Source organism: Sorex araneus, chromosome 9 (genome assembly GCF_027595985.1).
Source record: "Sorex araneus isolate mSorAra2 chromosome 9, mSorAra2.pri, whole genome shotgun sequence".
Classification (NCBI taxonomy): domain Eukaryota; kingdom Metazoa; phylum Chordata; class Mammalia; order Eulipotyphla; family Soricidae; genus Sorex; species Sorex araneus.
Window position 1 is genome coordinate 46,248,431 of NC_073310.1, and position 23,952 is coordinate 46,272,382.

Genomic DNA, 23,952 nt, shown 5'->3' on the forward strand with positions numbered 1-23,952 from the left:
TTCCATTTCTTTTTATTTTAGTAATACAAAATTTTGGTCCCTATTTGCTGTTATTTCTGGGTGGGTATAGAGCTCATGATTTATCTGAGAAGCTACTGGAATTTCACAGGAGGAATTGTTGGAAAATACTTCGGTCTAGAGTTTCTGCAACAACATTCCTTAAAAAAAAAACCTTAGAATTGAGAGATTGTCTTATTTCCATTATATAACATAGTGAAAATTTTTTTGGTTTTATAGAAAATAAGAGATGCAGATACCTCACCTTCTACCAATACATTCAAGCTATCTCATACATTATGTTTTCTCAACTTTTAGTTCATATCATCAAATACCTTATTTCCCCCTCTAATTTTATTTTTGTGCTTTTTTTTTTTTTTGCTTTTTGGGTCACACCCAGCGATGCTCAGGAGTTACTCCTGGCTCTGCACTCAGAAATTACTCCTGGCAGTGCTCGGGGGACCATATGGGATGCTAGGATTTGAACCTGAGTCAGCTGCATGCAAGGCAAACAAAAAAAAGCTCAGCAGGTAGGGCATTTGCCTTGCATGTGGCCGACCTGGGTTCGATCCCCAGCATCCCATATGGTCCCCCAGCACCGCCAGGAGTAATTCCTGAGTGCAGGAGCCAGGAGTAACCCCTGTGCATCGCTGGGTGTGACCCCTCCAAAAAAAAAAAAACCAAAAAAATTTGTTAGATTGTTTATTTTCCATGGTAAAATATTTTTGAGGAGTCTCAGATATTTTAAGAAATGTCATGCTCATAATGAAATAAAACATATAAAGGATAGAAGTGTCAGTTTTCTCTTTAAGCTCATGTTCTCCCTTGAATACATACATTGTCTATCCCCTCACATCCTTCTAAGTAAGTTTCATTAGAAACTACCTTGCTTCACCCATATAAATTAAATAAATTTCAAACAAAACAAAAGAAAAAAGCATCCACCTTTATTGGTACATTTTATTCTTTCCATATCTGTCAAGTGTATACTAGTGATATTCAGAATGTCAAACCCAAAGAGACAAATTTGGCACTGGAGTCTTTTCTTGGCCTGAAGGAGGTAACATACCTCTTGGTCACTCTGTGTTTGGTCTGGCTCCTTTACACTGCTCTGCCTGCTTCATTTCCTCTCCTATGAACTGTTCCTCACAGCCGGACTTGTCTCATCTATTGACTTTGGAGTGAAAAGAATTAAGCTCCAACCCAGGGTCTGGCAGTTATTACGTGTGTGACCTTAGTCATGCTAAGTAACCTCATAAAGCATAAGCACACACTTTTATTAAAAATGAAACTGGCTATCTACTTATGCCTTCATGGTAGGAAATAAGAGAAATGATGGAAAAGAACCTAGCATGACACTTATTAGAAACTTAACAAATATCAATTGTACTCTCCCTTCAACTCACAGTGGAGGAAAATACACTTGATCTTAGCCAAAAGCCCGAGAAGCGATACAGTGGAGGAAAATATAGCCATCTAGCATTTTATTGGAATCTTTTCTCTCTGAAAACAAACCTTTAATATTTCCTTATTTGTTACTAAAAGATATTATAGTTCAAAAGCTTAACACTTAACACTTATGTCAGCTTATGGCTTACCTTCATCTTATTACCTTTACGTTAGGGAAAGAATAAGTAAAATAGTTACATTTTCAACTAAATCATACAATTATTTACAAAATCATGCAATGGTATAATATTTATACTTTCCAGCACAGTTTTCCTTTTTTTTTCTTTAAACAGGGAGATAAAACTTTTCATATCTTCCCTGGTGAGCATAGAATCAAATGAAATATTCTCATATTGAAATGTTTTGATTTATCTCAAACATGTATTTATTTACTCATAGAAAATTAAGAAATTCTCATTCCAAAGCAAAACACACTTAGTTTAAGTAATAGAGCTGTCACACTAGGGTGCTAGTGAAAATAAATGGAGAAAGAGACTCAATTTATACTGTATTATGCAAATTTCTGATTTCTAAAAGCTCTAAACATGAAATAAGTTAGTTAAGAACCAAAAAAAATTATAGAATGGTTATTCTGAACAATACCAAATATATGTGTTTGGCAACATAAAACTCAGAGATCAAGAATAAGGAAGAAAAATGGGTTGGAAGGCCAATGAAATTTGCCTGTAGGCACTCATTTGGAATCAAGGACCAAACACAGAAAGATTATTTAAAATCATTAGATATTGAGATCCATGTGATACATGTTTATTGAATTATGAATTACATTATGTACTATGCTAGTAAAAAATCCTAGTAAGCATATTTTATCTGTCTCATCATGAAAAACACTAATAAATAAAAAATGTAATGTGTTTATGACAGCTATATAATGAGAAAAATATTTGTAACAATGTACAGGGCAGGCCAGGAGAATTTCTGTTATCTTTCAGCCATTGTGGTTCTTTTGTTTTTGCTTGTTTTGGGGTTGTGCCTCTTTGTACTCAGGACTTCTGTCTCTGAGATCAGGGATCACCCCTGGCAGGATTCTGGTGACCACATGTGGGATTGAACCTAGATTGTCTGTGTGCAAGACAAACTTCCTACTTACTGTAGAATTTACTTTGGTCACTTTTTTTTGAATAATAATTACTTGGACACTGGCAGAGTTCAAATATATAAATCTTTCTTTTTATTCATTGCATTTAGAATAGAACACACGCATATACGCATACATTTCACTTTAATTGATTTTTTAACAAGGCATAATGAGAAATTATTACAAGTTGGAACAGTTTAATAACACACTCCATACGATTGTCTATTCTAGGTAAGAGTGTGAAGCCACAAGGCCTTATGTATTTGGACAATGCCAGCAACTTAAATGCAGTATCACCAAGACATATAGAATTAAAAGGAAACATTTTGTTTGTTTTGTTTTTTGTTTGTTTATTTTTTGCTATTTTGGGGAGGTCACACCCAGCAATACACAGGGGTTGCTCCTGTCCCGTGTACTCAAGAATTACTCCTTGTAGTGCTAAGGGGGGGGGGGACCCTTATGGGATGCTGGGAATTGAACTAGGGTCGGCCACACGCAAGGCAAACGCCCTACCCGATGTGCTATTGCTCCAGCCCCAAAAGGAAACATTTTTCTAGCTCCAGAAAGTTATGCTCAGTCTGAGGCTACAAATGTCATACAAATATCTAATAGGTAGCACCAATCATGTTTTTTAGGCCTTTAATTAGTCTACCCATTCCAATTATTAAGAAAAATTAGGTACATGAATGAAGGCTAGAAGTTGGATTTATTTCCTAACTTGGATATAAATACTTGAACAAAGAAAAATATGCCTGAATGTTATATGTTTGTGTGTGAGGATGTTTTATCCTTTTATATATATTTGTTTTTCTAAAATCAGCTTCAATAAATGAAGAAGGATATGATATCTATATTTTTGTTATTAGAAATAGAATATACTTATTTTTATCACAATAAAAGTTTAAATAAAATAAAAATATTGAAGTCAAATACTAACCTGAAAGATGGAAAAACTATTTTATATATTTTAACGTGGGAAAATGCCACTCCAAATAACATATTTTCCCATGTTGAATTCTTTCAAAATTAAATTTATGGACCATTCAAACATTCCAAAAGTACAGGGTCACTGTAATATCCAAGTATATCATGTGACTTTTGGAATTCAGACAATGTAATTCTTCCCACTGGTGTATTAATTGTATAATGGCAAGTTTAAGCATTAAACATTAAAAAGTCAGTATATTTTTCTGTATTTTAACAATTATTTTGAATGATTTGCTGGTAATTTTACTTTTGAAATAAAAAAAATAAAAAATAAAAAATGTGTGTGTGTGTAGAAGTGCTTGCTAAATATTTTGGAATGGAAGTCAAAACCACTCTGTATCCTTACCAAGAAGGAAAGCAACTTGTAAATTTTATCTGCTTCCTGGGTCCAATAGGTCTAACAGAAAGAAGACACACACAGTCTTTCTGTCTCTGTCTCTGTCTCTGTCTCTCTCTCTCTCTCTCTCTCTCTCACACACACACACACACACACACACACACATTCAGATTTTTTTAAAGCAATGGTCCTTTTTGTTCTTAGCTGAACACTGAATTTTTTATACAAACCATCGAAATCATCTCAGTTTCCTCATCTGACGATTTAATATTGCAATATCTGGTTTACCCCCTTGAGTATCAGATGTGAAAACTGTTTAGAAACATATACAGAAGTTCACTGAAAATAAAGGGATCAAGCCACAAAACCTTCTATAGTAATTATCTGGTTTAATGACTCATATGAACCATACTGACAGTGGCTTCACTGGCACATTTGTAACATTTTTCCTGGTTCTAAGCCCACTTTTGCTTGGATTCTTTATAGTTTGGATTTTATGAAGAGACATTCTGACTCTGGGTGAAATGAGATGTGAATTTCAATTTTTATTATTTTTATAAAGAAGAAAGTATACTATTCCCAATTTTCATCACACTTTCTTTTTTTTAAAAAAAGTAAATTATAGCATTTTCTTTAATTTTGTAAATTTACAAATTACAGAATCACCAAAAGAACTACAATGTACAAAAGAACTACATTATCAAAGATAGTGCCAAATTATTAATTTTCCCAAACTAGTAAAAAAAAGTGTTAATATAGGGCAGCCCATGTTGTATAAGTCAATGAAAGAAATAAGAATAAAACTAGGCCATGTTGTGCCAGTGTAAGCCCTGGAGAATTGACAAAAAGACAAAAATTAATTAATATAACTGAATGAAATGACATGGAACATGGAAAAATTAAAATTCTACCACCCTCGATGTAGCTCTTTTCATTGTAGGGTATGTCTCTTATTCTCTGTTTTGTTTTCCATCTTGGTTGATATTTAAGAGTGAAACTGTCTCTGCATTAGGTGAGCCAGCTAGCTGAGGCTAAAAACTATTTTTGAGGTGTTGGCAAGAACTGTGTAGTAGGGAGGAGTGGCTGAGAGATTGCCAGTGGAGACTCTATTATCCAGACACTAGACTCCTCTGTTGAGGTTCTGTTATTCTCTGTAGACTATTCCTCATGCAAAAATTCACTATTGCAAAAGTTGTGAGATGACTCATGAATGGATATAAGTACTCTGAATCCAGATTATGTTTTAGTGGGAGTTGTACTTGAATTTCTCTTTCTGGGTTGACAAGGTGCTCTGTTTAACAGTAGGTCTTCCAGGAAGCAAAAACAATATAGCACCAAAGAATATTAACATACTCTGTTGAGGACTTGCTTTACCCATTCAAAGGAAGTAGAAAAATTATCCTAATCCTTCAGACATTCAGACATGCTGCTTTAGAATTTGCCCTGGTTTTAATCTCACAGGCCTATGAAGGCCTTCAGGGCAAATAATCTTGCCCACAATTTTTATCAGCATTTCACTTGAATTTTTCCCTTCCAACATAATCTAACAAAAACATTCGTATGACTTCCCAAACAGGTACTCTATTCTATGACAAATGTACTTAATGTAGTTTGAGATTTATTCTTGCGATGTTATTAATTTTATAAATTTCCTAATTGACCATGATCACTTTAGGATATTAATATTTTATATTACTTTTTGAAATCCCAATACTTAGCAATATATCTGAAATGATAATAGAATTTAAATAATTTTTTTGTCAGTTGCTGAACGGAACCTTAGGGATATAGTAAGAATTTATCACATGTAGGCAATCTACCAAATTGCCTGAAGAAAGTGTCTCCTTGGATCCTTGTCTTCTGTATATTTATTAATAAAATGAGGAAATCTAAGCCTATTTTAGTTAGCACACAAGATTGGTCTAAATACCAAAATGATCTGAAAAGAAATACCTTTGGAAAAATAAATGGTGTTCGAATGCAAGATATTTTACTATCAACACTGTGACCATATTATGAATCATATTCATGCCTACAAAATCTAATTTCATGTCAGAGTCTTTTCCCACAGATGACCAATCTTTCAGGTATGTTAAACAGATTTTGATCTAAATTGGCAAATATACATTGAGCACTTGCCTATTTGATGATTTGGAATGGAAGATAGTGTATGGATGTTTGTAAATTAAATAATTATTATCAAACATGGTGCTACAGAAATTGTGGAATAGTCAGGAAATGTGAAAATAAGATAAAAATAGGAACATTGAAAGAAACTCTGAAAAAGAACATCGTTAGACAATAAAAGAAAAAAGTGGAACATAAGTGATATTTTATTAAAGAGCCTAGAAAGATGGCAAGTAAATAACTAGATCACAGTGTATAAGAGAAGTAAGTGATATTTTGTTTCTTCCAGAATTAGTTTATTTGTTAATTTAACAAAAAGAGAATGCAAGTTAAATACGGACCTGATATGATGGAAACATTGGCAGATAAAACAATCCTCTACTCAGAGATAAAAAATCTATTGAGGAAAACAGTCAATCAAGAAACTAGTAATGGCATTTTCCCCACCTCATGTCACTCTCAAACCCAGGTAACATTTATTTGTTCTACTGGTTGAAGTCTGAAAAAAAGACACAAGGAACCTGTTCAGATTCATTGAGAAATGCAAGAGACAAATAGGCCCAACATGGAGAAATTTCAAAAAGTTGGGATAAAACATAGAGAAAATTTAAAAAGGAAACTCGTTAGGCAAATCTATGGTAGGGTAAGCGGAAAGGTTTTAACAGCTTTCATCTTCACACTTCCTGAAAGTAGCACAGTAGCACGGTCGTCCTGTTGTTCTTAGGTTTGTTTGAGTGCTCACAGCAATGTCTCCATTGTGAGACTTGTTACTGTTTTTGGCATATTGAATACATCACAGGTAGCTTGCCAGGCTCTGCTGTGCGGGCGGGATACTCTTAGTAACTTGCCAGGCTCTCCAAGAGGGATGAAGGAATAGAACCCGGTCGGCCTCGTGCAAGGCAAACGCCCTACCCACTGTGCTATCGCTCCAGTCCTGAAAGTAAGCATCAGTGTTATTTTAGTCTTGTTTTAAATGATAAACACTTTACTGGTGTCTGGGGTTATGACCCTTGGAGGGCAGCAGTTCAGGAATTATCTGCAGAAGTGGAGAATGATTCTCAGAGCTGTGATTAGAATGATATGTGTGTGGAACATTTCACATGGGTCATCCAAAAAGTGACTTTCCTCCAGACACAACTGGGTTAAGTATTTTTCTGGTGCCTACTTTTTCATTATAATGATGCCTGGGGGAATCTAGGAAAGAAAGAAATTTAATCTGGCACTGAGTTAAGGTGCTGCTAGAAGAGCTTAACATTCTTTTGCTTTTTTTCTTTTTCTTTTCTCCCAAGAAAGAAACAATAGACTTAAGGGTTTTTAAAAATGTGCTGACTCCTATTAGCATTTAAAAATAAACTGAGAGGAAGGTTACAGTTTGCACGCCCTGCCTTGTGGACACAGGGAGGAAATTCTCCCCTAGCTTCAAGCCACCTTTTCTAAACTGGATACGGTTCAAGGTGACAGCCTTCTCTGGCCTGCTCTGAATGGGTGCGCAGCAGATGAAGTGTTGGACTCAACTCCGGTCTTAACACTCCCAGACCTCCACCAAAGGCCAGTCTCATGAGAACAGCTGAAAGGAACACCACAAAATTGTTCAGGCCAAGAGTCTTTGGCTCCTAACCAGCAAGAAAATATTTCCCAATTCCTCCTTTTTCCTCCCCCCAAGCTTAGGTCAAAAGAACTTTGAATCCTCAAGAGGTTTTCTGCTTTCACTCGTTTGGTGCACAGGATAATAGCTCCAAGTAAAGGAAGGTTTCTCTTCTCACTTCACACTAGGGTATATCATATCTGGGGTCACCAGAGTCTAAGCTGAGTGTCATGGGCACTGTGGAATTATAAAAACCCACTTTTTCTTTTTAAAATGGACACAATTCAATTTTGTACAGTCCCAGTAACTAAAATGAAATCTACTCAAAAGATTATGCAGTCACTTGGCTATGATAATGTTATTTTTTTTTGAGGAAAAAAAAAAAGAAGTTGGGAGAGTATTGAGGTGAAGGGGATGGTTGTGACAGGTTTAAATTTTGTCTCACAATAGAAACAGGTGTTGCAGTGAAAGAGATAGTACAGCAGGTAGGGTGCTTGTATTGCACACAGCTGACCCAGTTTGATTCCTACCACCCCATATAGTCCCTAGAGCCTGCAAGGAATAATCACTGAGCACAGAATCAGAGGTAAGCTCTGAGCTAGGTGCCACCTCGCCCCCCAAACAAACAAAAGCAATGTGATTAAATTAGAATCCCACGGATTGCTGGTAGGAAAGGGAAATGTTGAAATTCCTATGACAAGATATGGAAGCTCCTCCAAAAATTAAACATAGTGTTGCCACTATATAACCCAGAAATTTTGCTTCTGTGTATTTACCTAAAAGGAATTGAACTCGAAGATTCAAATAGATATTTTTGTGCCAATATCCTTTACAATATCATATACAATAGCAAAGACAAATCAAATATCCGTTGAGAAATTAAAAGGTTCATCATTTTTTACATGTAATATGTAATATTGGAATATTCAGTCTAAAAAGAAGGGAATTGCAATGAATGCTATAATTTGGATAAATTTTAGAATAGATACTTGGATAGGGTAAATTGCACAATTTACCCTATGCAAGTATCTTGTTATAGTTTGGGTTCATTTTTATGAGCTTAAGATAGGGGGCTTGTTTCATTCTCACATGTGTGACTATTTAATTTTCTCAACACCATTTATTGAACTGTCCTTTCCCCACTAATGTTTCTTGTCTTCCTTGAATGTATTAATGAACTGTATATGTTCTATTTGATTTCTTGGCTCTCAATCCTGCTCAATTAGTCTCTGTGTCTATTTGTATATAAGTATAATACTGCTTTTAATTCTTATTTTTTGTATTATTTGATTGATGTTGCTTGAATTTTCACTACTATATTGGATTAGAATGATGAGCAGAACAAATATACTGTTAGATTTATGTAAAGCACCTTTGAATTGATTTACTTTCTCACTTTCTTTATGGTCACTTGTATAGATGATTCCAAATTTAAAGTTCTGAATTTATTTTTCAGGTTAACCAGTGGTTTTTTTTGTGAATAAAAAGATTTTATTTGGAGGATTTTTAAGGTGTGGAGGGAGAGAGAGAGAGAGAGAGAGAGAGAGAGAGAGAGAGAGAGAGAGAGAGAGAGAGAGAGAGAGATACACTCAAGAGAGGACACGGGCTTTCTCCAGGGGCAGAGAGAGCCCCTACACACATCCTAGCATTAGACAGCAAAGCATGAAAGTCCACATCTCAAGAGGGGAGGTGTAGGCGATACATGCTCAGCCAAGTGGGCGCAAGCAGCGCAGGGGCTCTGGCAGCATGTGCACGCCCTTCTTTTGTTCAAGATGGCTTTTATAGGGTTTCTCCAACTTGTCCCCATGTGGGGCTTCTTCCTAGGTAAAAGTCCATTGCTACGGAACGCTGGAGCAATAGCACAGGTGGTAGAGTGTTTGCCTTGCACTCGTCGGACCCAGGTTCGATTCCTCCACCCCTCTCAGAGAGCACGGCAAGCTACTGAGAGTATCTCACCCACATGGCAGAGCCTGGCAAGCTACCGTGGAGTATTCGATATGCCAAAAACAGTAACAACAAGTCTTACAATGGAGACGTTACTGGTGCCCGCTTGAGCAAATCGATGAATGAAGGGATGACAGTGACAGGGAAGGAGGTTACCAGGGAAGTTGGGAGTGTTAATGATCTTCTTTGAGCTGAATCACTAAAGTTAATCAGATTGAGGGAGAGGTCCGAAGGAATTTGAGGAATTTCCTTCCTCAGGAGGGGTCCAATCTCCTCAGGGTCAGCTGTTCAAAGGTCTTTCTCCCAGAACTTTTGCTGCCTGTTTCATTGTCCAGGGCCTTTCCCTATCTACCTGCCTACATCATATTCCCCTCTTGAGATTTTACCACCTTAAATCTTTAAGGGGAAAATGGCCAGTGGTCCATCTTCTGAAGCCTATTCATGCTGACAGAGGGGCGCAGACCCTGCCTACATAGGGGTGAAACCTCATGCTACCTTATGGGCCTCAGGCGAAAACTTGGTTGGGTTCTTGAAGTTACCTGAAAGAAAAGATCAGATCAATTAGACTGAGGAATGTCACTTTGAAATGATTAGACCCTGGAGGAGTAGAAGGTCCTTTCTGACCTAGTAAGGACAGAATAGTTTGCTGTCTTAGAAAACATGAGTTAAAGCAACAGAAACCAAAGCAACATAATGCCATACCCACTAATAACCAGTGGTTTATGTGGTATTGATATATGATGAAATTCTGTTCTAAAACCTATTGTTTTGCCTTTCATATTTAGCTTTCAAATAGTCTTAATATTGCTTTACATCATTCATGCAAGGTTGGAAAACGGTATATTTTTTCTTTTTTTTTTTTTTGCTTTTTGGGTCACACCCAGCAATGCACAGGGGTCACTCCTGGCTCATGCACTCAGGAATCACCCCTGGTGGTGCTCAGGGACCATATGGGATGCTGGGATTTGAACCCGGGTCGGCCGCGTGCAAGGCAAACGCCCTACCCGCTGTGCTATCACTCCAGCCCCGGAAAAAGGTATATTTTTTCATATGTCCACCTAATTGCTGGTGCAATTTATTCAAGTAACCCTTTTCCCATAATATAGAACAATTCTGACTTTATATGTTATATTACTCTCTATTTCTCTCTCAAGAGCTCTGGATTTCTCCCTGGATCTCTTTCTTCTTTTTGAAATTTATAGTGTTCTATGTGCAAGGCATTTTAAGTGCTTATAATTGATCAAAAGACAATATAGAAATCAAGATCTCAATATAATTTGATACTTTCTGCTATTATTTATTTTACTATGTTGTAGACTCAGGTAACACAAAATGAACATAGTATAGAAACAAATGTTGACAAAGGTATGGAGGAAATGAAGCCTCATGGACTTTTTGTGAGAATATAATTTCATTCCATCTATAAGTAAAATAGGAAATTATAAAATTATTACCAAAAATGTAGCATTTCCACTGTTTAAAAATCTACCTGAAGAACAGAAAAATGCTAACTAAAAATATGCATGTGTATCTCTGTTAATTGCAACAATGTTTGCAATAGCCAAGATCTGGGAACAACACAAAGCCCAATGACAGATGAGTGGAAAATGCAGATGTGGTATATATACACAATGGAATTTTCACAGCTATAAAAAATGAGTTGAGTCTCTTGCTCCCGTGCCTGGCTGTCTTCACTGGGGTCCCTCAGAGGCCCTGCTGGTGTTTTGGATATAATTATATTAAAAAAATAAAAGAATATATTTGATTTGAAAATTATAAAAAATATTTACTGCAACTACTTCTTTCAGAAGAAAGTGATGCAGATTCTCTTGCCCACGTGCCTGGCTATCTTCACTGGGGCCCCTCGGAGTGGGGCAGGTTAAGTTTCCCTCCCTACCCCGAGCAGAGCCCCGGCAGCCAAAGATCTCCGGAACCCAGCCACAGCCATATTCAAGGCCACTCTGCACACAGTCGGACGAGCCTCATGCATGAAAGAACCGCAGAGGAACCCAGGTATGCAGGACTCGGGGCTGAGATCTCCAAGCCTGCTTGGATTAGGACTGGGCCTCCTTCACCCAGATCCCCCACTTTCCAGTAGCTAGGTGGTCACACCCAGAAACTGCCCTCTGGCACTGTGTAATCCCATCAACTGCAACATCCAGAGACTATAAAACCAAGCTTCCGGAAGCATATAGACATGTTATAGCCTAGTTCTCCCTCTCGGAGAACTTGGCAAGCTACCGAGAGTTTCCTGCCCACCTGGGAGAGACTGGCAAGCTCCCCGTGGCGTATTCATATATCAAAATCAGTAACAATGTGGGTCTCATTCCCCTGACCCTGAAAGAGCCTCCAATGTGGCACCGTTGGAAAGGACGAGTAAAGAGAAGCTTCTAAAATCTCAGGGCTAGGACGGATGGAGACGTTACTGAGATCACTTGAGAAATTCGACAATCAACAGGATGCTGCTGCTGCTGCTGATGATGATAATGATGATGATAAGAAATGATGAAATCTTGCCTCTTGGATGACACAGTGAGTCCTGTTGAGCTAAGTAAGTCACAAAAAAAGAAAGACAAATATCGGATGATCTCACTCATATGTGGGGTAATAGAAGCAAAACAAAGAAAGCAAGTCAAATGAAAATTGGGCTGAAGAGCTAGCTAGCAAAGGGATTAAGTTGCTTGACTTGCATGTAGCCAACCTCACTTTTCTTATTTGATTCCCAGCACCACAGGATCGTGGAGCACAGCCTGTGCAGCATCCCAGGGGCCGGGCAGCAGCACATCTTCAGGCTTCACATTGAATACCCTCAGCAGGGATGTCAGCTGAGAATTACTCAGGAGGGTACACAGGGTCTCTTGCTACTTGGGACCCTCCCCAAAGGAAGGAAATGAAGCTCTCCCACTCTCTCCTTTGAACTGAGGCTACCATGCACTGGGGGGGTAAGAATGTGGAGAAATAAGTGATTTCATTGTAGTATAAGGAATATTGCTATTTTGATATCACATGTGTGGTGAAAATATATCGTGAAAGGTGTGGCATTTTATCTCTAAAATATACTTATTTTTGTGAACTCAACTTGATTTTAAAAATGCAAGATGTGGTAAATGTAATACAAAAAATAGAATAGAGTGCTGGATAAGGAAAATCAGTTTAATTGGTCAAAGTGAACACACTGAAAAAGTTACATTAAAATAATAAAAGATTTAAAAACTTTCTGTGTGGTTATCCAAGGAAAGAGTAATTGGCCAGGGCAAAGGATAGGCGACAAATACAAACAGAGCAGACCGAACTCAAAGCAAGGAAACCAGCGTGGCTCTACAAGAGTAAGTAGATAGATTAGTGGGAACTGAGGTCATAGAGTTAATAAGAGTGAAAAAATGAGGAATTCTGGCCATCCAAAGAGCTTTGTGAAGCCACTACATGGATTTGACAATAAGATTTATGTTTCATAGGCTCCTTCTGGCTGCTGGATTGGGACTAGATAGGATCTTAGGAAAGAAGAGAAGCAGAGAGGTCAATTTGGTGGATATTGCACTAATGCACATCAAATATGACTATCATTTAAACCAGATGGTTTCAATAGAGGTGGAACAAAAGGTCAAATGTTGAATAATTTGAAATGAAAGCCAACAAAAATATACATACAGATTGGTATGTTGTCTGAAAGAAAAGTTGAAATAAGACTTAAACTGAGTTGTATTTTGATCAGAAGTCTGTCACTGTCATCCCGTTGCTCATTGATTAGCTTGAGCGGGCACCAGTAACGTCTCCATTCTGAGACTTATTGATACTGTTTTTGGCATATCAATATGCCAAGCTCTGCCGTGCGGGTGAGATACTCTCCATAGCTTGCTGGACTCTATAAGAGGGGTGGAGGAACCGAATCGGGGTCAGCCGTGTGCAAGGCAAACGCTCTACCCTACCCGCTGTGCTATCGCTCCAGTCCTGAAAGTAACCATCAGTATTATTTTAGTCTTGTTTTAAATGATAAACACTTTACTAACACTTTGCTATTGCTCCAGCCCAGTCAGAAGTCTAAATATAGGATATATTGAGTTTGAAAATTACAGTGGGCTTCCAACTGTAAATAATAAAAAAGCAAACTAGCAAGCAAAGATACAAAGATGTATGCAGATAAGTAGCTCCAGATTATGTCTAAAATCTGAACATAAATTGTTTTTGTATCTATATTTATATTATATATATTTGTATATATCTTATGTTTCTGTTTTAAGGAAACTCCAGACTTACTTTTCTCAGTTTTTAAAATAGCACAATCTCCTTCAATACTTGAGACAAAGGAACCTCTTAGACTATCTGCTATAGTAATTGTGCAATCTTCTCTTTTTATTAAAACTTTTGTGTTTATTGTTCATGTTTTATAACTTGATTCAAAGAGTTTTGTTTTACTTGGTATTTGGAGAGCTCCCCACTTCTATTTAAAAGTACAGCACTCCTTTTCAGTCTCTTTTAATAATGAAACTATTGCAAATTACAAACTGAATAAATATTCCTGCCACATACATGGCCTTCGTTCATTCAGTAAAGGCAACATAATATTAAAATCACCTACTTCAGAGTCTCTTACTATAAACGCTTGCATTCAGAAGGGTTAGAGCTTAATTATCTATCAATTTATTTAATTTTAACCATTGCTGGTGTTCCCATGAAGATCCCAGTTCCAAACTGCTCCAGAGGGCCAAGTAATCATGAGGCAAAATTATGGCCAGAGAAAGACCTTTATTTTCCACACACTAGCAAGTTGGAAGATGGTGGATTCACTTCCTAGAGAACCATTTTATCTGTATACAACACCCTCGCCCCCCCACCCCCCCCCCCGCACACACAAAACAGTTTATATTGGGAGAAAAGAAATACAGATTAGTATATATAAATAGATAGGTTGTAGACCAGTTGGTGCCAGAGTGATCAATAAATTCCTTTGTGTTCTGTCCTCTGAGGGATCTGCAGATCCAAAGACTTCTGATTAAGCATTCATCCTATGCATTACTGTCCTTATTGAGGGGTGTAAGGAAGAGAATATCTGGCAGTATTCAGGGTGTGTTAGGAGCCCAGCTGTATTGAGTCACTCTCAGTAATACTTAAGTGACCTTGTAGAACTCCATGGGAAGGCCCCAGAGTACTGCATGCAAACCTGCACGCCAGTACTTTGATTCATCTCACTAGAGAACAATAGAATTTTGAGGAATGCTAAGAAAAATATTCTGCATGTTCTGAACAGCCTCTTCCCAGAATTGATTTCTGTCTTTTTCTTTCATTCTTTCAAAAAATTTCATTTTCCCTTTCCGGCCCCACGCGAGATCGACCCCGGAGGCAACTGAACCACTTTGGACACGAGCGGCGCCCCCAAAATGCCTCCAAACTGTGTGCTCGGAGCTTCTGGCCCAGGCGCTGCCAGCGAGTGATGCAATTACCAAAAGAATTTTCCCTGGACTTCATATAGAAATCCAAAACCGCGCGGCTGCGATAGCCTAATGTCATCTAATCATCAGCAATATGAAATGGTTCCTTTGTAATGGGTTGGACTTTGGGGGGACCATAATAGAGACCTAATCAAGACCTAATATCTCTTGATTGTCAGCAACGTGTAAATGTTCCTTTTTGGCAGGGCTTACCGTGGGGGGAAACTCCAAACAATAGTACTAAGTTTTTTGTTGAAGGGTAAAAGATTGTAGTGATAGAATTTTAGGCAGAATTTTCCCTGGACTTTATATAGAAACCCAAAACCGCGCGGCTGCGGCAGCCTAATGTCATCTAATCATCAGCAATATGAAATGGTTCCTTTGTAATGGGTTGGACTTTGGGGGGACCATAATAGGGTTAAAGTTTGTAGCGACGTGTACTTTCTGGCTGTACTTTCCCTGGACTTTATACAGAAATTCAAAGCCGCGAGGCCGCTGCCATGGCTGCGCAACCTATTGTCATTTAATCATCACCAATATGAAATGGTTCACTTTTAACAGGTCGGACTTTGGTGGGAAATCCTAACAAGACTAGTAAGTCTTTTGCTGAAATATTGAAGGCCACCAAAGTGGTAGCCATTTCTATAGACTGAACTAAGCCATATCCCCACGCCGGCTGAGAAGAAATATCCTTCTTTCTCGGGAAGAAACGCGGCGTGGCGTTAACCATAGTATGATGTCCATTAAGCTGACACGGACCTGGTGGCGTGGGAATGGGATACAAGGGAATAAATTATTATGTACTTGGAACAGCGGGACGCTGGTGGAATCTCGAGCCGGGACCAATACCAGCGTATTACTTTTGGTTCCAGAAACTGCTTGCAGACATTCTACCAGACTATCAACTAAGCCAGAGCCCCACGCCGGCTGATGACGAGAAATAACCATCTTTTTTGGTTTGTTTTCCCTTTGTCAGGCAGTGTGGTGATTACTAAACAGGCGTGATCTCGGTGGCGCGGGACGAGGGGGGAAAAAATAGAAAAGTTATGTAACAAACAGCGGGACTTAAATATCTCTACATTCTCAGCAATGGAGAGCCATCAAATGCTTCCTTGACAGTGGGACTGTCTTTTCTTTTTTGGGGGGAAACCCTAGCAACAATAGTGAGTTATGTGTTGAAACATGGACTGTAACCAAGATAAAGCGTAAACGAAGTGAAACTTATCACTTACAAGGGCGGGGACTGGGGGGGGCGGGAGGGGGCGGGAGGTATAATGGGGTGGTTGGTGATGTAATATGGGCACGGGTGAAGGGAAGGGTGTTTGAGTATTGTATAACAGACATAATCCTGAGAACTATGTAACCCTCCACATGGTGATTCAATAAAATTTAAATTTAAAAAAATAAATAAATAAAATAAAAAATTTTGTTCATTTGCTTTTAGTTCTTTTTATTTTTGTTGTTGCTGATTTGTTTCTGTTTTTAGAAATGGGGTGCCTACAAAGGTATGACTACTTCCTGCTAGACAAGTTAAGTTTAGTTCAATTATATCCAATTGGTTATTTTGCATTAGTACATATAGATTTTTTTCCAATTTTCTTTTCAGAAATTTTTATTAAGGAATTTTCAATTGAACTCTTTGGGGAATGGCGGGAGTTAACCTACCAAGTTTTTATAACCTTTCGGTGTTGGGAGAGAGGAAAGCAAACCTTTCAGTTCTACTCACTGAGAGGAGCTTTATCAGATTATCACCACTCAAAGAGGAAAGGAGAGTTAGTACAGCGGCTGGGGTGCAGGCATTCATCTAGACTGGGCTCCATCTCTGGCATCCTTGGGTATAGTCCTGGTGGGTCCCAACTCTGCTGATCCCTGGCACTGCAGGGCCTGAGAAGTAGCACATACACGGCTCTAGCACGGAATCCAGTTGGACAATATTGCTGACCGTGTCTTCAGGCCTCCTAAGCACTGTTTGGGAAAGGTCTTTTTTTTATTTTTATTTTTATTTTTTTTATTTTTTATTTTTTTTTATTTTTTATTGAGTCACCATGTGGAAAGTTACAAAGTTTTCAGGTTTAAATCTCAGTTATACAATGCTCGAATACCCATCCCTTCACCAGTGCTCATATTCCACCACCAAGAATCCCAGTATAGCTCCACCCCGCCACCTCACACCCCAAACCCCCCCACGCCCCTAGCCCCCCCACCCTAAGCCCCCCCCTCCTGTGTAACTAATAAATTTCACTTTACTTTCATTTTGATTGCATACAATATTTCAACAAAACTCACTATTATTGTTTGGAGAGTCTCTCCCCTAAAGTCAGACCTGCTGAAAAGGAAGCATTAGATAATTTGTTTTCCATTGCTGAGGATGAAGAGGTATGAGGTCGAGTGACCACACTTAGTGGCCTCTCAGTTTTGGGTTTCTGTAATTTAGTATTTTAGTAACTAAGTCCAGAGAGACATCTGCCAGAAGTTGCATCGTTGCCAACTTGTACTTCTCAGTTACATTATATTCCACATATGAGTGAAATCTTTCTATGTCTGTCTCTTTCTTTCTGACTCATTTCACTCAACATGATACTTTCCATGTTGATCCACTTATATGCAAATTTCATGACTTCATGTTTCCTGACAGCTACATAGTATTCCATTGTGTAAATATACCAGAGTTTCTTTAGCCAATCATCTGTTTTCGGGCACTCTGGTTTTTTCCATATTGTGGCTATTGTGAACAGAGCGGCAATGAACATGGAAATGCAGATGTCATCTCTACTATACCTTTTTGCCTCTCCGGAATACATTCCCAGGAGTGGTATTGCTGGGTCAAATGGGAGCTCAATTTCTAACTTTTTGAGAATTGTCCATATTGTTTTCCAAGAGGGCTGAACCAGTCGGCATTCCCACCAGCAGTGAAGGAGAGTCCCTTTCTCCCCACATCCACGCCAACACCGGTTGCTTTTGTTTTTTGGGATGTGGGCCAGTCTCTGTGGTGTGAGATGATATCTCATTGTTGTTTTGATCTGCATCTCCCTGATGATTAGTGATGTTGAACATTTTCTCATGTGCCTCTTAGCCATTCGGATTTCTTCTTTGGAAAAGTTTCTGTTCATTTCATCAGCCCATTTTTTGATCGGGTTGGCAGTTTTCTTCTTGTGGAGTTCAACCAGTGCATTGTATATCCTTGTTATCAACCCTTTATCTGATGGGTACTGCATAAATATCCTTTCCCATTCTGTAGATTGTCTTTGTATTTCGGTTATTGTTTCTTTTGAGTTGCAGAAGCTTCTTAGTTTGAGATAGTCCCATTTATTTATCTTTGTTTCCACTTGCTTGGCCAGTGGCGTGTCAGCTTTGAAGATACCTTTGGCTTCAATGTCGTGGAGGGTTTTGCCGACCTTATCTTCAATGTACCTTAGGGATTCTGGTCTGATGTTGAGGTCTTTAATCCATTTTGATCTGATTTTTGTACATGGTGATAGATGGAGGTCTAAGCCCATTTTTTTTGCATGTAGCCATCCAGTTTTGCCAGCACAATTTGTTAAACATGCTTTCCTTGCTCCACTTCACATTTCTTGCTCCCTTATCAAAGATTAGATGATCATATATTTGGGGGTGTATGTCGGAGTATTCAATCCTGTTCCATTGGTCTGCCGCTCTGCCTTTGTTCCAGTACCATGCTGTTTTAATGACTACCGCTTTGTAGTAGAGTTGGAAGTTGGGGAGGTTGATTCCTCCCATTTTCTTTTTCCCAAGGATTGCTTTAGCTATTCGTGGGGGCTTATTGTTCCATATGAATTTCAGGAGCGCTTGCTCCATTTCTTTGAAAAATGTCAAGGGTATCCCTATAGGGATCGCATTGAATTTGTACAATGCTTTGGGGAGAATTGCCATTTTGACAATATTAATTCTTCCAATCCATGAGCAGGGGATGTCTTTCCATTTCCTTGTGTCCTCTTTTATTTCCTGAAGTAGTGTTTTATAGTTTTCATTATACAAGTCCTTTACCTCCTTTGTTAAGCTGATTCCGAGGTATTTGATTTTTTGATGCGCAATTGTGAACGGGATTGCTTTTCTCAGGTCACTTTCTTCTCTCTCATTATTTGCATATAGGAAAGCCATGGACTTTTGGGTATTGATTCTATAGCCTGCAACTTTACTGTACGAGTCTATTGTTTCTAGGAGTTTCTTGGTAGAGGTTTTAGGGTTCTCTAAGTATAGTATCATATCATCTGCGAATAGTGAGAGCTTGATTTCTTCCTTTCCTACCTGAATGCCCTTAATGTCTTTTTCTTGCCTAATCACTATTGCAAGTACTTCCAGTACTATATTGAACAGAAGTGGAGAGAGTGGGCATCCTTGTCTCATCCCTGTTCTCAGAGGGAAGGGTCTTAGTTTTTCCCCATTGAGGACAATGCTTTCCATAGGCTTGTGATAAATGGCTTTGACTATATTGAGGAAGGTCCCTTCTATACCCATTTTGGCTAGTGTTTTCATCATAAACGGATGCTGGATCTTGTCAAATGCTTTCTCTGCATCTATTGATATGATTATATGATTTTTATCTTTTCTTTTGTTGATATGGTGGATTATGTTGATTGATTTCCAGATGTTAAACCATCCTTGCATCCCCGGGATGAATCCCACTTGGTCGTGGTGTATGATCTTTTTGATGAGTTGTTGAATTATATTTGCTAATATTTTGTTGACAATCTTTGCATCTGTGTTCATCAGGGATATTGGCCTGTAGTTTTCTTTTTTTGTGGTGTCTTTGTTTGCTTTTGGTATTAGGGAGATATGAGCCTCATAGAAACTGTTAGGGAGGGTTTCTGTTTCTTCAATTTCCTGGAAGAGCTTGAGAAGGATTGGCAAAAGGTCCTCTTTAAATGTTTGGAAGAACTCACTAGTGAATCCGTCTGGACCTGGGCTTTTGTTTTTGGGAAGACTTTTGATTACCATTTCAATTTCCTTGATGTTAATTGGACTATTCAGGTACTCCAGATCTTCTTGGTTCAGCCTTGGGAGATTATAGGAGTCGAGGAATTTATCCATTTCTTCTAGGTTCTCTTGTTTCGTGGCATAGAGATTTTCAAAGTAGTCTCTGATGATCTTTTGAATTTCATTGGTTTCTGTTGTGATGTCCCCCTTTTCATTTCTGATTCGGCTTATAAGGGTTCTCTCTCTCTCTTTCTTTGTGAGTCTTGCTAGTGGTTTATCAATCTTGTTTATTTTCTCGAAGAACCAGCTCTTGGTTTCATTGATCTTCCGGATTGTCTTTTGGGTTTCCATGTCATTAATTTCTGCTCTAAGTTTTATTATCTCTTTCCTTCTGCCTGGTTTTGGCTCCTTTTGTTGGTCCTTTTCTAAGGTCTTGAGCTGTGAAGTCAAGTTATTTATGTGGGCCCTTTCTTCCTTCCTGAGATATGCTTGCAGAGCTATAAATTTTCCCCTTAAAATGGCTTTAGCTGCGTCCCACAGGTTCTGGTAGCTCGTGTCTTCATTCTCATTTGTTTCTAGGTACCTTTTGATTTCTTCTTTGATTTCCTTCCTGACCCACTCATTGTTCAATATCGAGCTATTTAATTTCCAGGTGTTTGATTTGGTTTTCTGCATCTGTCCACAATTAAGTTTTATCTTCAGTGCATCATGGTCTGAAAAGATAGCTGGTACAATGTCTATCTTGTTGATTCTGTTGAGGTATGTTGTGTGGCCCAGCGCATGGTCTATTCTGGAGAATGTTCCATGTGCACTGGAAAAGAATGTGTATTCCTTTTTTTGGGGATATAAAGCCCTGTATAGATCTATTAGCCCTCTCTCTTCTATTTCTTCCTTCAAAGCCAGTATTTCACTGGTGAGTTTTAATCTTCTAGATCTGTCCAGAGGAGACAGTGCGGTGTTGAAGTCTCCAACTACTATTGTGTTGCTCGAGATGTCCTTCTCGAGGTCTCTTAGCAGCCATTGTAGGTATTTAGCTGGTCCCTCATTGGGTGCGTAGACATTTAGGAGTGTGATTTCTTCCTGATGTACACATCCCTTGATTAATAAAAAGTGGCCTTCACTATCCCTTCTAATCTTTTTCAACCTGAAGTCTATGTTGTCTGATACTAGTAAAGCCACCCCGGCTTTCTTGAGGGAGTTGTTTGCTTGCAGGATTGTTTTCCATCCTTTGACTTTGAGTCTGTGTTTGTTCTGGCTATTCAGATGTGTTTCTTGCAGGCAACAGAATGTTGGGTTGAGTCTCTGAATCCATTTTGCCAGTCTGTGTCTCTTAATTGGTGAATTCAGGCCATTGACATTAAGGGAGATTATTGTTATGGGATTTTGTGCCGTCTTTGTGCAAAGGTTTGTTGTGCTTGTAGGGGTTGTTCTTGTCTTACAATAGCCCCTTTAGTGCTTCTTTTAGGTTTGGTTTTGAGTCTATGAAGTTCCTGAGCTGTTGTTTATCCCCAAAGTAGTGTATCATTCCTTCTAGTTTGAATGAGAGTTTAGCCGGATAAAGTATTCTTGGTGAAGCGTTGATTTCATTGAGTCTTTTCACTATATCCCACCATTGCCTTCGAGCTTGGAGGGTTTCCTCTGATAGATCTGCTGTGAGCCTAAGGGGTGCTCCTTTGTATGCGATTTCCTTCTTGGACCTTGCTGCTTGGAGTATTGTGTCTCTCTGGAAGAAGTCCAGCATTGTAACAATGATATGTCTTGGGGTTTTTCTGTTAGGATCCCTTTTAGCTGGCACTCTTCGGGTGCCTTGAATCTGGATGCCCGCATTGTCCAGCTGTGGGAAGTTTTCCGCAATGATTTGTTTGACTGTGTCTTTTTCGTTGGGGTTGGTTCCCTGTGGTTCTGGTAGTCCAATGATTCTAATGTTGTTCCTCTTGAAGTCATCCCCTAGGACTCTGATTCTGGCTAGAGCTATTTTGAGGTCTCTTGCCATGGTTTGTTGTTGCCTGTAGGCCTCTTGCAGCTCATCTTCAAGCATACTGATTCTGTCTTCGGCTGCAGTCATCCTATTGTTGAGGGCAGCCAGAGAGTTTTTGATTTCATGCACGGAATCTTTCATTTCTTTTTGAAGGTTTTTTATTTCTGCTCTCATTTCTTCCCGTATTTTGTCGGCTGTCTGTTGTATTGTTTCCATCAGGTCTTCCTTGAAGTTGTCCATCTTTGCATTGAGTTCATTGAACATGTTGAGGATTTCAAGTCTGAATTCTTTCTCAGAGAGGTCAAGTTTGTAGGAAGCGCCCATTGAGGTTTCCGGACTCCTTTGATCGTCCTCTGGTTGCAATGGGGATTTTCGTTGTTTCTTCATGTTGTTTGTGGTGATATGAAAGAGGGCCCTTGAAGATGAGTATCCCTGTCTCCTTTGCCGGAAGACAGGACGACGGCGGCGCTTGGGGTCGGCGTGCCGGCCACTCGTCCGGCAGTCCGGAGGGGAGGGAAGCCCGGGGTGCTCCGAAAGGTCTTTTTTTTAAATAATTTTACTTTTATAAAGCTGTTCACAATAATTTATTACATTCAATATTCCAACACCAGTCCCACCACCATTACACCTTCACACAACCATCATTTTGAATTTTCCCACCACCATCCAAGTCTACCCCCAAAGCAGGTCCTAAATTATTTATTTTATATTGTTTGGTATAAATACTTCACTAAAAATGATCAAAAAAAGTTTCCTGAGAGGAAAGTGTTTGAAGATCTTAAATCAGGAAAAATCTTTCACTTTTAGTTACTTCAACACTGGAAGTAATTAGAAAGACAGTGGCATAATCCTTGAAGGGAGGTTGGGGGATAGAAAGAGAGAGAAAGGTCCTAGGAATAATGGTGGAGCAATATCAGCACTCTAATAACAGGTGTGGTGCAGTAGCAATATAAGCCTGGAAGACAAATACTTACTCTATTGTAAATCTTTTTCAATCAAAAGGTCATTAAAATTATATGTATGCTAGTACACTCAGTACTATTTACAAAATTTCAATCACTTCTACTTTTGGAGGGGTGCTCTCAATAATAGTTGGGGCTGAAGAATGCTCAAAGGGTTCAGGAATCCCAAGGGCCACTTCTGGTATTATTTGGCCACATATGCCATTCTCATTTCACTGCGCAGGCATGGAAGTGCAGCACTGATTTGACCCATCCATCTTGGGGACCACCAGGGTCATCCTGGTGGGCTTGGGGAACAATAGCGCCAGTCATCAGTACTCAGGGGCCTCCAAGACCAAAGATGGCAATGTGTGAGGTGGCTATAATTGAACTCAAAGTCTTGAACATGTAAGACATGAACTCCTGACCACTAAGCTACTCCCCAGCTCTATTAATCTATTGGAATTTTCAAGAGTCCATTTTCCCCCCATGAAATATGAACATTTTTTCAACTTCTCCCTCCATACAGGTCTGGAGTGATAACAGAGTTAGTACGGTGTTTGCCTTTCATGCAGCCGACCTGGGTTCGATTCCTCTGTCCCTCTCAGAAAGCCAGGCAAGCTACCAAGAGTATTCCACCCTCACGGGGCAGAGCTTGGCAAGCTTCCCATGGCATATGCCAAAAATAGTAACAAGTCTCACAATGGAGACATTACTGGTGCCAGCTGGAGCAAATTAATGAACAACGGGATGACAGTGCTACAGACAGTGCTCCTTCCACACACCAAGAGAAAGTGTGAACGTAATCCCCCACTACCACAAAGTATGCAGTCCAGTTTCCCACATTTGAGGAAATCGAAGGGGTCAGTATACCCAGAAACAATGGATAAACCACACTGGGAAAACCACCTTCGTGATCGTGGTATCTTCCCTGCTGGGTATTTTTTCAATTTGTTTTGTTGAGATCTCTCCACTAGTGAACTAGGGGATTACTAGCTATACTCAATACAATAGTGAGAACCTAAGAGGTTAATTGCTCAGACCTACCATTGTGGTGCTGCCTGATCCTGGCTGTGCTAGGAACCACCAGAGAATCCTGTTGGTGCCCAAGGGACACCAAGACAACAGTGAGCTATGCTTGAGGGGC

At 39.1% G+C, this 23,952-nt stretch overlaps 1 non-coding gene across 1 annotated transcript; it reads right to left on the reverse strand.

Moving 5' to 3' along the window:
* Window positions 1-23,590: 23,590 nt before the first annotated feature.
* On the reverse strand, window positions 23,591-23,751 carry LOC129398934 (U1 spliceosomal RNA). Its single transcript, XR_008626800.1, has one exon. It is a non-coding gene; the product is annotated as a U1 spliceosomal RNA (small nuclear RNA).
* Window positions 23,752-23,952: the final 201 nt, after the last annotated feature.